The sequence below is a fragment of the Quercus robur genome, chromosome 6 (genome assembly GCF_932294415.1).
Source record: "Quercus robur chromosome 6, dhQueRobu3.1, whole genome shotgun sequence".
Classification (NCBI taxonomy): Eukaryota; Viridiplantae; Streptophyta; class Magnoliopsida; order Fagales; family Fagaceae; genus Quercus; species Quercus robur.
This window is the reverse complement of record NC_065539.1, coordinates 32,181,549-32,190,626: the sequence shown is the minus strand read 5'-3', so window position 1 is coordinate 32,190,626 and position 9,078 is coordinate 32,181,549.

Below are 9,078 nucleotides of genomic sequence, written 5' to 3'. Positions count from 1 at the left end.
TTGTGTTTTGCGGATTTTTGATAGGCTTTGCATATCATATGTAAAGACTTTCTATTTATTTATATTAGATATATATAGATGCAGATATACTAATTTTTTTTTATTAGTTTCTCTAAAAAAAACAAGAAAATTCATTGATTACTTGTTCTTTAATTTTTCTTTTTTGGAAAATCACAAAGTTTTTTTGACAAACGAGAGTATCTAGACCTTCTTTCACACGCACTAGTTTATTACAGGGAGAAATCTCATGAGAGTGACCCCAAGATGTTGGAGAAATATTTCGAACCCGGGATCTTATGAGGTCTTAGAAACTATTAAGCCAACTCTCTAGAATTGGAGAATCATAGTTGGTCTTTTATATTTAACACATTAAAATCACTACCACAAATCATTGCCTATTGTTTCCAAAGATCAAATGAAATTATGAAAAATATTCAATGTTTCTAGTGCCTATAATTAAAAAAATCTTATAGTAATTTCCTTTTGCTGTCAATTTAATTTCTAATTTACGAGAGATCATGAGCTGAGCTTTCTAGAAGTGGCTAAATCAAAGATACTCTTGTATTTTGTGGATTGTTTACATGTTTTTCACATCAGATGTATGGGCAGGTATATGGGTAGGATTAAGTGTATGTGTTATGAAAATCAAATTTGTTCACATGGATATGACAACTGTGGGGGGGGGGGGGGGGGGGGAAATACGAAGAGGCCCGTTTGAATATCTATACTGGGCCAAGGGCCCAGTCCATGGAAAAACCCCTCCTCGGCTATGGAAAATTCTCCTCAGATGGATATAGCCAAGGGTAAAAGAAGTAATGGATCATGAATGGCAAAACTCCAGACCGTTCCACAGGGCAGGGAAAGCACGAAAGTGGAGAAAAACGACACATAGAACGAAAGCGTACAAGGGAAGGCAGCCCTTATTGTATTCAGTGCCTTGTGCCAGACACAGCCATACTTCCCTGTCTTTACAACCACTCCCAACAACTGGAGGTAGGGGTGGATGGGACAAGTATCTGCCCTGGGGACCCCAGTCAGAGGGGGGAAAACGACTATAAAAGGGGAGCAAAGAGAAACAAGTGGGGGATCCCCGAACGGACGGGAAGCACCAGGAAAAGCTCCTCGGATTCAGTCGAGGACTAATTCTCTCTGTTAAATTTGGCCCATGGGAAATACCTTGATGGTCGTCATTCACACACCAAAGCCCAGTTCTAGTAACCCACTCTCTACAAATTCATTGTTCAGGGCTCCTTGGACCGGAACCACATAATTGTTGGGCTCGGACCCCGAAACATGTCCCTACAATTGGCGCCGTCTGTGGGAAGAGCTGGGGCATTAGTAAATGCAATGACCAATTATGGCGGGGTCGAGCTCCTGCTACTAGGAGTCCATCAGAAAGACCGTTGTGGCAGCGGTACAAGCTACACGAAAGCCCCTTCCTTGTCTCCCAAAACACATCGTCGTTGTTGTCACTAAGCCTCCACTCAGGCCCGTACTTCGAAGTGTTGATTACGCGGGAAGGGTTGTTAAGTGAAACGTGGTCCTAGGGGCTTTTGACATCAGACATTTGCCCCGGGCACCTAACAAAGGGCTAACTCTCGCGGGCTTAGTAGTCCAGTTCGTTGAATCCCCTACGGAGAGAGAAGTTAATAGCCTAAGGCTAAGTGCTAGACAGAACCAAGGCTTTGCATGGTCCTCAGACTCAAGCCTATAAGGAAACTAGGCACATTGAACACAAAGGCTAAGTGCTAGACAGAACCAAGGCCTTGTATGGTCCTCGGACTCAAGCCTATGGGGAAACTAGGCACATTGAACACAAAGGCTAAGTGCTAGACAGAACCAAGGCCTTGCATGGTCCTCAGATTCAAGCCTATGGGGAAACTAGGCACATTGAACACAAAGGCTAAGTGCTAGACAGAACCAAGGCCTTGCATGGTCCTCGGACTCAAGCCTATGGGGAAACTAGGCACATTGAACACAAAGGCTAAGTGCTAGACAGAACCAAGGCCTTGCATGATCCTCGGACTCAAGCCTATGGGGAAACTAGGCACATTGAACACAAAGGCTAAGTGCTAGACAGAACCTAGGTCTTATATGGTCCTCGGACTCAAGCCTATGGGGAAACTAGGCACATTGAACACAAAGGCTAAGTGCTAGATAGAACCACGGCCTTGTATGGTCCTCGGACTCAAGCCTATGGGGAAACTAGGCACATTGAACACAAAGGCTAAGTGCTAGACAGAACCAAGGCCTTGCATGGTTCTCGGACTTAAGCCTATGGGGAAACTAGGCACATTGAACACGAAGGCTAAGTGCTAGACAGAACCACGGTCTTGCATGGTCCTCGAACTCAAGCCTATGGGGAAACTAGGCACATTGAACACGAAGGCTAAATGCTAGACAGAACCAAGGCCTTGCATGGTCCTCGAACTCAAGCCTATGAGGAAACTAGGCACATTGAACACGAAACCTAAGTGCTAGACAGAACCAAGGCCTTACATGGTCCTCGAACTCAAGCCTATGGAGAAACTAGGCACATTGAACACAAAGGCTAAGTGCTAGACAGAACCAAGGCCTTGCATGGTCCTCGGACTCAAGCCTATGGGGAAACTAGGCACATTGAACACGAAGCCTAAGTGCTAGACAGAACCAATGTCTTGCATGGTCCTCGGACTCAAGCCTATAGGAAAACTAGGCACATTGAACACAAAGGCTAAGTGCTAGACAGAACCAAGACCTTGCATGATCCTCGGACTCAAGCCTATGGGGAAACTAGGCACATTAAACACAAAGCTTAAGTGCTAGACAGAACCAAGGCCTTGCATGGTCCTCGGACTCAAGCCTATGGGGAAACTAGGCACATTGAAAGCAAAGCCTAAGTGCTGGACGGAACCAGGGTATTGCATGGTCCTCGAATCATATACCTAAAACAAGTTAAAGCTACGAATATCATCGGAAACTAGGGAAAGGACCCTAATGCCCGGCGACCCCTTCGGACAGTTAATTTCAGATTGCACATCCTTAGGCGGTTACTCCGTTTGCAATACGGAGCATGCGGCTGTTATCCCGATTAGTCCTGTATGGTTAACTTATTTAATATCGGCACTGTTGTGCTCGTAGATTTCGATAAATAACTCTACTGACAAGGTTATCGGTTCTAAATACGGTTCAAAAGAAAACACCAGCACATCCATTCACACGATAATCATTGCAAAAGAGAAAGGATACGTAAAATGTGATAAAATCATCTTTTATTAGATAAAGAGACGGTACAATATATAGAAAGGGGCTTAGACAAGCCTGAAATCATAAGCTAATTGAAAATAAAAATTATAACATAAAAAATACATGGGGACGATAGACCCTTCAACTCTGCTCTAATGACGACTAGGCAAGTTTGGGTGGCACCAGTGATGGAAGAGAAGAAGAAGCAGAGGCACCTGGGTGGCGCCAGTGATGGAAGAGAGGAAGAAGCAGAGGCACCCGGGTGGCGCCAGTGATGGAAGAGAGGAAGAAGCGGGAATGCCAAATCCCCGTACCAGCTCTAGTAGCAATCGAGCAAGAATCATATTAGCAATAATCGAGCGGGAGTGGATGGTATCGGCGATGGGAAATCTCAGTGCTGTCGCACCAAAAATTTGATGCGACATCCACCTACTTCGGATTTTGGCTGAAGGAAAAAGAGGTTCCTTTCTTGCCCTATCGAGAAGGAGGAAGGACTTAAGCCTTGGTCTCCCTTGTCCTGACCGCGCCATTCTGAATCTTGGAGAAACCCAAGGTTTCTGAAGGGGACTTTGTTCCTTGACCCCCATCCTAACCATGATTATGTCGCTCCCAAAACCTCAGTCACTCTTGTAGTAGGGACTTTGGGAACTTTTGAGGAGATAGAAATCTGAAAATTCAGGACTCTGCAAATAAGGAGGGACTATCTCTCACTACACGTCTTATACAGAGGATGAATCTAGAGGCAATCAATTCGCTCCGAAACGCCAGGAAGGAATTACAAATGAGATTAATCTCGTTCGAATTCCAAAGTAGCCTTCAACCGTTGGATTTATGTCACCTCGTGAAAGAGCCCTAATTAAAACACACTTCGTGTATCGAAACGACGGAGGAGTAGCTGGGATAGATTAAAAGAATATCCCATAGCCAAGAACGCGCCTCGAGCAAACGAAGAGACTCTGGCATTAATGGAAGGCAAGGCTTGGGAAACCGTAACAAAGGCTCGATGTCACCAAAACCCTCCTGTTCGTCCGAAGAGCCGAATAGCAGGATTTTGAGGGGCTATTGTGGGGGGAAAAAGATGAATAGGCCCGTTTGAATATCTATACTGGGCCAAGGGCCCAGTCCATGGAAAAACCCCTCCTCGGCTATGGAAAATCCTCCTCGGATGGATATAGCCGAGGGTAAAAGAAGTAACGGATCATGAATGGCAAAACTCCAGACCGTTCCACAGGGCAGGGAAAGCACGAAAGTGGAGAAAAATGACAGATAGAACGAAAGCGTACAAGGTAAGGCAGGCCTTATTGTATTCAGTGCCTTGTGTCTGACACAGCCATACTTCCCTGTCTTTACAACCACTCCCAACAATTGGAGGTAGGGGTGGATGGGACAAGTACCTGCCCTGGGGACCCCAGTCAGAGGGGGGAAAACGACTATAAAAGGGGAGCAAAGAGAAACAAGTGGGGGATCCCCGAACAGACGGGAAGCACTAGGAAAAGCTCCTCGGATTCAGTCGAGGACTAATTCTCTCTGTTAAATTTGGCCCATGGGAAATACCTTGATGGTCGTCATTCACACACCAAAGTCTAGTTCTAGTAACCCACTCTCTACAAATTCATTGTTCAGGGCTCCTTGGGTCGGAACTACATAATTGTTGGGCTCGGACCCCGAAACGTGTCCCTACAACAACCACTGGGTAGTATAAGTTTGTAGGGAAAAAAAAAGAAAAAAAAAGAAGAAGCAAACATTTCATTTTGCATTAATTGACTCCATTAAGTATGAGCCCTGGTCTTCTTAAAAAAAAGAAAAGAAGTATATGCCTTGTAGTTATTAAAATCATTTTTGGAAATTTTTTTTTTTATCTGTATAGAATATTGGAAGAATGAACAAGGTTTCTTTGAATAAAAATCCTTCAAACTCCTTATGTATCTTTTTTTTTACTGAATTTGAATGTTAAAAATTTAACTATTGGATTGCATGTTCTTTATTTTCTTAACACACATGTCAAATTTTGTTAAAATCATATGTTATTTACCATTCGATCAATAATAAAAATATACAATCTAACGGTTAAATATTTAAAATTCATATATAATAAAAAGATATAACAGAGATTTGAAAGGTTTCTCTGTAAATTAGTTTGGAGAAAAACATTTTCATTCCTACTGAAGGAGTCTTCCTTTCTCTCATAAGAAATGAACAATTTTTTAGAATATTACATAGTAACACATGCGTAAGAAAGGGTATAGAGATTTAATAAAAAAATTTATGAAGGGGTGATATATCTCACAAGATAAAAAGAATTACAAATAATTTGAAATTATCAACTTTAACCCAATTTGTTATTTGTGGCCCAAATCTTTCTATTTTATTGTGATCTTTATAATTTATATGGTTGTGAAGGTGTGAGTCCCTGTTATAAACCCTGTTATAAATCAATACCAGTAATGGAGGTGAACTTTGTTTGAATCTTCCTCCCACATATTGTTAAAAAAAAAAATATATATATATATATATATAAAAAAAAAAAAAAAAAAAAAAAAAAAAAAAAAACTTGCCTCTGGCTAAAGGAGAAAGCAAACATAGTACAACTGTTTTTAGAGGGAATAAATAGCGATGCATGAGAAACAGTTACGAAGGTTTTTTCAAAAACAGTTGTAAAGGTCATGTTTTCCGCGATACCTTACCTGTGGGAGTTAATGACAGTTGCACATGTGATAGTATTGGGAGAGCACTACTTTTCGAACTTAATTAATTCAGTTTTTTTTTTTTTTTTTTTTTTTCAAATTTAAAATTTTTTTTATTATTATTTTTTATTTCAAAGTTAGTGATTATCCTATATTGGTTGTGTGTATCTAGCGTCCGCTGTTTATAATCTCAGTTTACAACTACAAAGATTAAGCCTTTTTGTAGTTGTACTCTGGTTAAATAATGTAGGCTAAAATGCAAAATTGACCATCTCTATTTGTTTTGCAGTAAAATAATTAGTCAAATGTAAAATATTTTCAGTCAAAGGAAAAATCAAAAGGCAAAAATTGTAAAATATTTTACACTTAAAAAATCGGTAAAACATTTTACAATTTCTTTCTTCTCTGTCACTCCCGACACTTTATCAGCTTTTGCTCTTTTAACTTTCTCAGTTCTTCCTCTCTCCATCTCTCAGCTCTCTCACTCACAAGTCACAAGGCCACAACCCTCTCATCTCCACCCATCTTGAGCTCACACCATTGCCCACCCACTGACCGACCCCAACTACCATCATTGGCACTACCAACCTCATCATATTTCTTCTGCACAAATCCTTCTTCTCTTCTCTCTTGCACGGCCTTGGATCTGATGATGATCTTAAGTTTTTGGTGGCTACCCAATCTTGCCTCCGCTGGGCTTAGATTTTCAGAATATGTTCTTTGTTTCTTGGGTTTTCGATCTGAGTTCGTGGAGGTTTTTCTTGGTTGATGGTGGTTGTCTTTTGGCTGGTTTTTCCAATCTTTTTTTTTTTTTTGGTTTTTCCGATCTGGATTTTTGGTTGATGGTGGTTGTCATTTGAGTGGCTAGTGGTGGTTTGTTGGTTGGTGGCAGTTTTTTGAATGATTGGTGGTGTTTTGGTGGCTGTTTTTCCTTCCGATGTGGAGTTTTGGGGGGTGGGTGGTGGTGGTCTGTGCACCGGTTTTCCTTTGTTGAAGGTCTATACACATTGCACAAGTTTGTGCACCAGTTTTTTTGTTGAAGGTCTGTGCACACTGCATAGGTTTGTGCACCAATTTTTTTTTTGGTGAAGGTCTGTGCACCAGTTGAGTTTTGAGAAGTATGAAAAGAAAAATATTTTACAGTGAAACATACAATTGAAAAATAATTTTCACTGTATTTTCATGTTTACAATCAAACACGGTAAAATGAAAATATTTTACATTTGTAAATATTTTACTTTGAAACAAACGGAGCGTTAAGTTTCACATTTTGTCATTTTAGTCCTCTAAGTTTCAGTTTTGTTATTTCAGTTTTCTAAGTTTCAAATTTTGTCAATTCCGTCCTCCGTTACCTTTCTGTTAGGTGTTACCATTTATTAACCAAAATGATGCCATTTTGGAGGATTTTTTTTTTTAATTTAATTTTACTAAAAAATATTAATTAAAGGAAAAGAAAAAACCTAAGGACCGTGTGAAGGAAAATGCCCCGAGTACATCATCGGCACAATCCTAGGCTTGAACGACGAAGCACATGTGGCAGTTTCTGGCAATGGAAAGGCGACTGTGGTAACAGAATCGAGGGATATCGACACCAGCGATTTCGCAAGCTTGAAGAACCGTCACGCCCTTTGGGACTTTCACCAAGCACCCATCAATGAACACTTCGATCACTGAAAGTAACTCGAGAAAATTACACTCAGACACCGCAACCACTCAATCAAAGCAATTGTAATAATATGCTGTACTATACTAAACTAGTTGAACAAAACCCAAATGGCAAAAGACTAACTGATGAAAAAAAAAAAAAGCCCCTTTGGCATTTGGTGAATAATGATTTGAGCTGAAACTATCTATGTTAACCTAAAGGGTTTCTTGAGAAACGAAAAGAGTGAAGTGCAATAAAAAACTCTGTTTTGCCTTCTTCTGAGCCAATATAGAATCATCACCTCCTCCTCCTTATAAGCAAATCCCAACAACAAAATCATCCCCTACAAAGAGAAGATCACAAACTCTACAAAATAGAACCCAGAAATCCTAAATCTCCGAAACAAAATAGAAAAAACAACAACAAAGAAACAAAACAAAATAAAAATCACATTCCTCTGTGTTCCTGGTTGGTGAAATGGACTTGGGCTTTGACCACTAGAGGCAGAGGCGACGGAGGAAGGGGATCTGGAGTCGGGTCGGGTTGTGGCTGGGATTGTGCCGATGATGTCCCAGGGGCATTCTCCTTCATGATGTTGTTCCCTACTTCCCTTAGATTTTTTTTTTTTTGGTGGGTAATTAACGTTTTTTAGTAAAATTAAATTAAAAAATAAAAAATCATCCAAAATAGCAGCACCTAACAAAAAGGTAATGGAGGATGAAATTGACAAAATTTAAAATTTAGAGGACTGAAATAACAAAAGTGAAATTTAAAAGACTAAAATGACAAAAGGTGAAACTTAGAGGGTCATTTTTGTACTTTAGCCAATAATGTATTATAAATCCGGTTTAAAATACTAATATTACTATTTTTGTGTGTATTCTAATAAGTATTATTGTTTCCTCAAAAAAAAAAAAGTTAGTGGTTATTAGAGCACTCGCGTCAATTATGTATGTGAGTTCCATTTAGTTCAACTGGTAAAGTTTTTTATGGTTGAATAAGAGATTTGATTTTCAATCCTTATCTACCCCAAAAACCGATTGCTAATTGATGTTTTGATTTGATAATAAAGAGTTATCATCAAGAGCGAATGCTATAAATTGAAACTCTCTAAAAAAAAAACGTCAACTATATATGTATAATAGTATAATAGTTAAATTTTGTTCATCCTACCTTTCAAATCACCCACATCAAGTTATGTGAACTCGTATAAATTTTAATTGTTGCTACAATAATTTTGTAAATAATATAATATTTCTATTTACATGCAAATTTATTTTTTAATATTACAGATAATATGATGTAAGTGTTTTGAAAAGTGATTATCTAAAATCGATAAAAGTATGTTTTTATGTTGAAATAGATATGAATTTTTGAACGAGTTAATACAAATCCTCTTATGATATTCTTTTTATTAATAAAAAAGTGTACAAAGGGTGACTAGAATGAGTCATGGCTATTGTCTCAACTCCAAACATTCCTGTAAAAAAAAAAAAAAAACTCCAAACATTAAGGCCTGTTTGG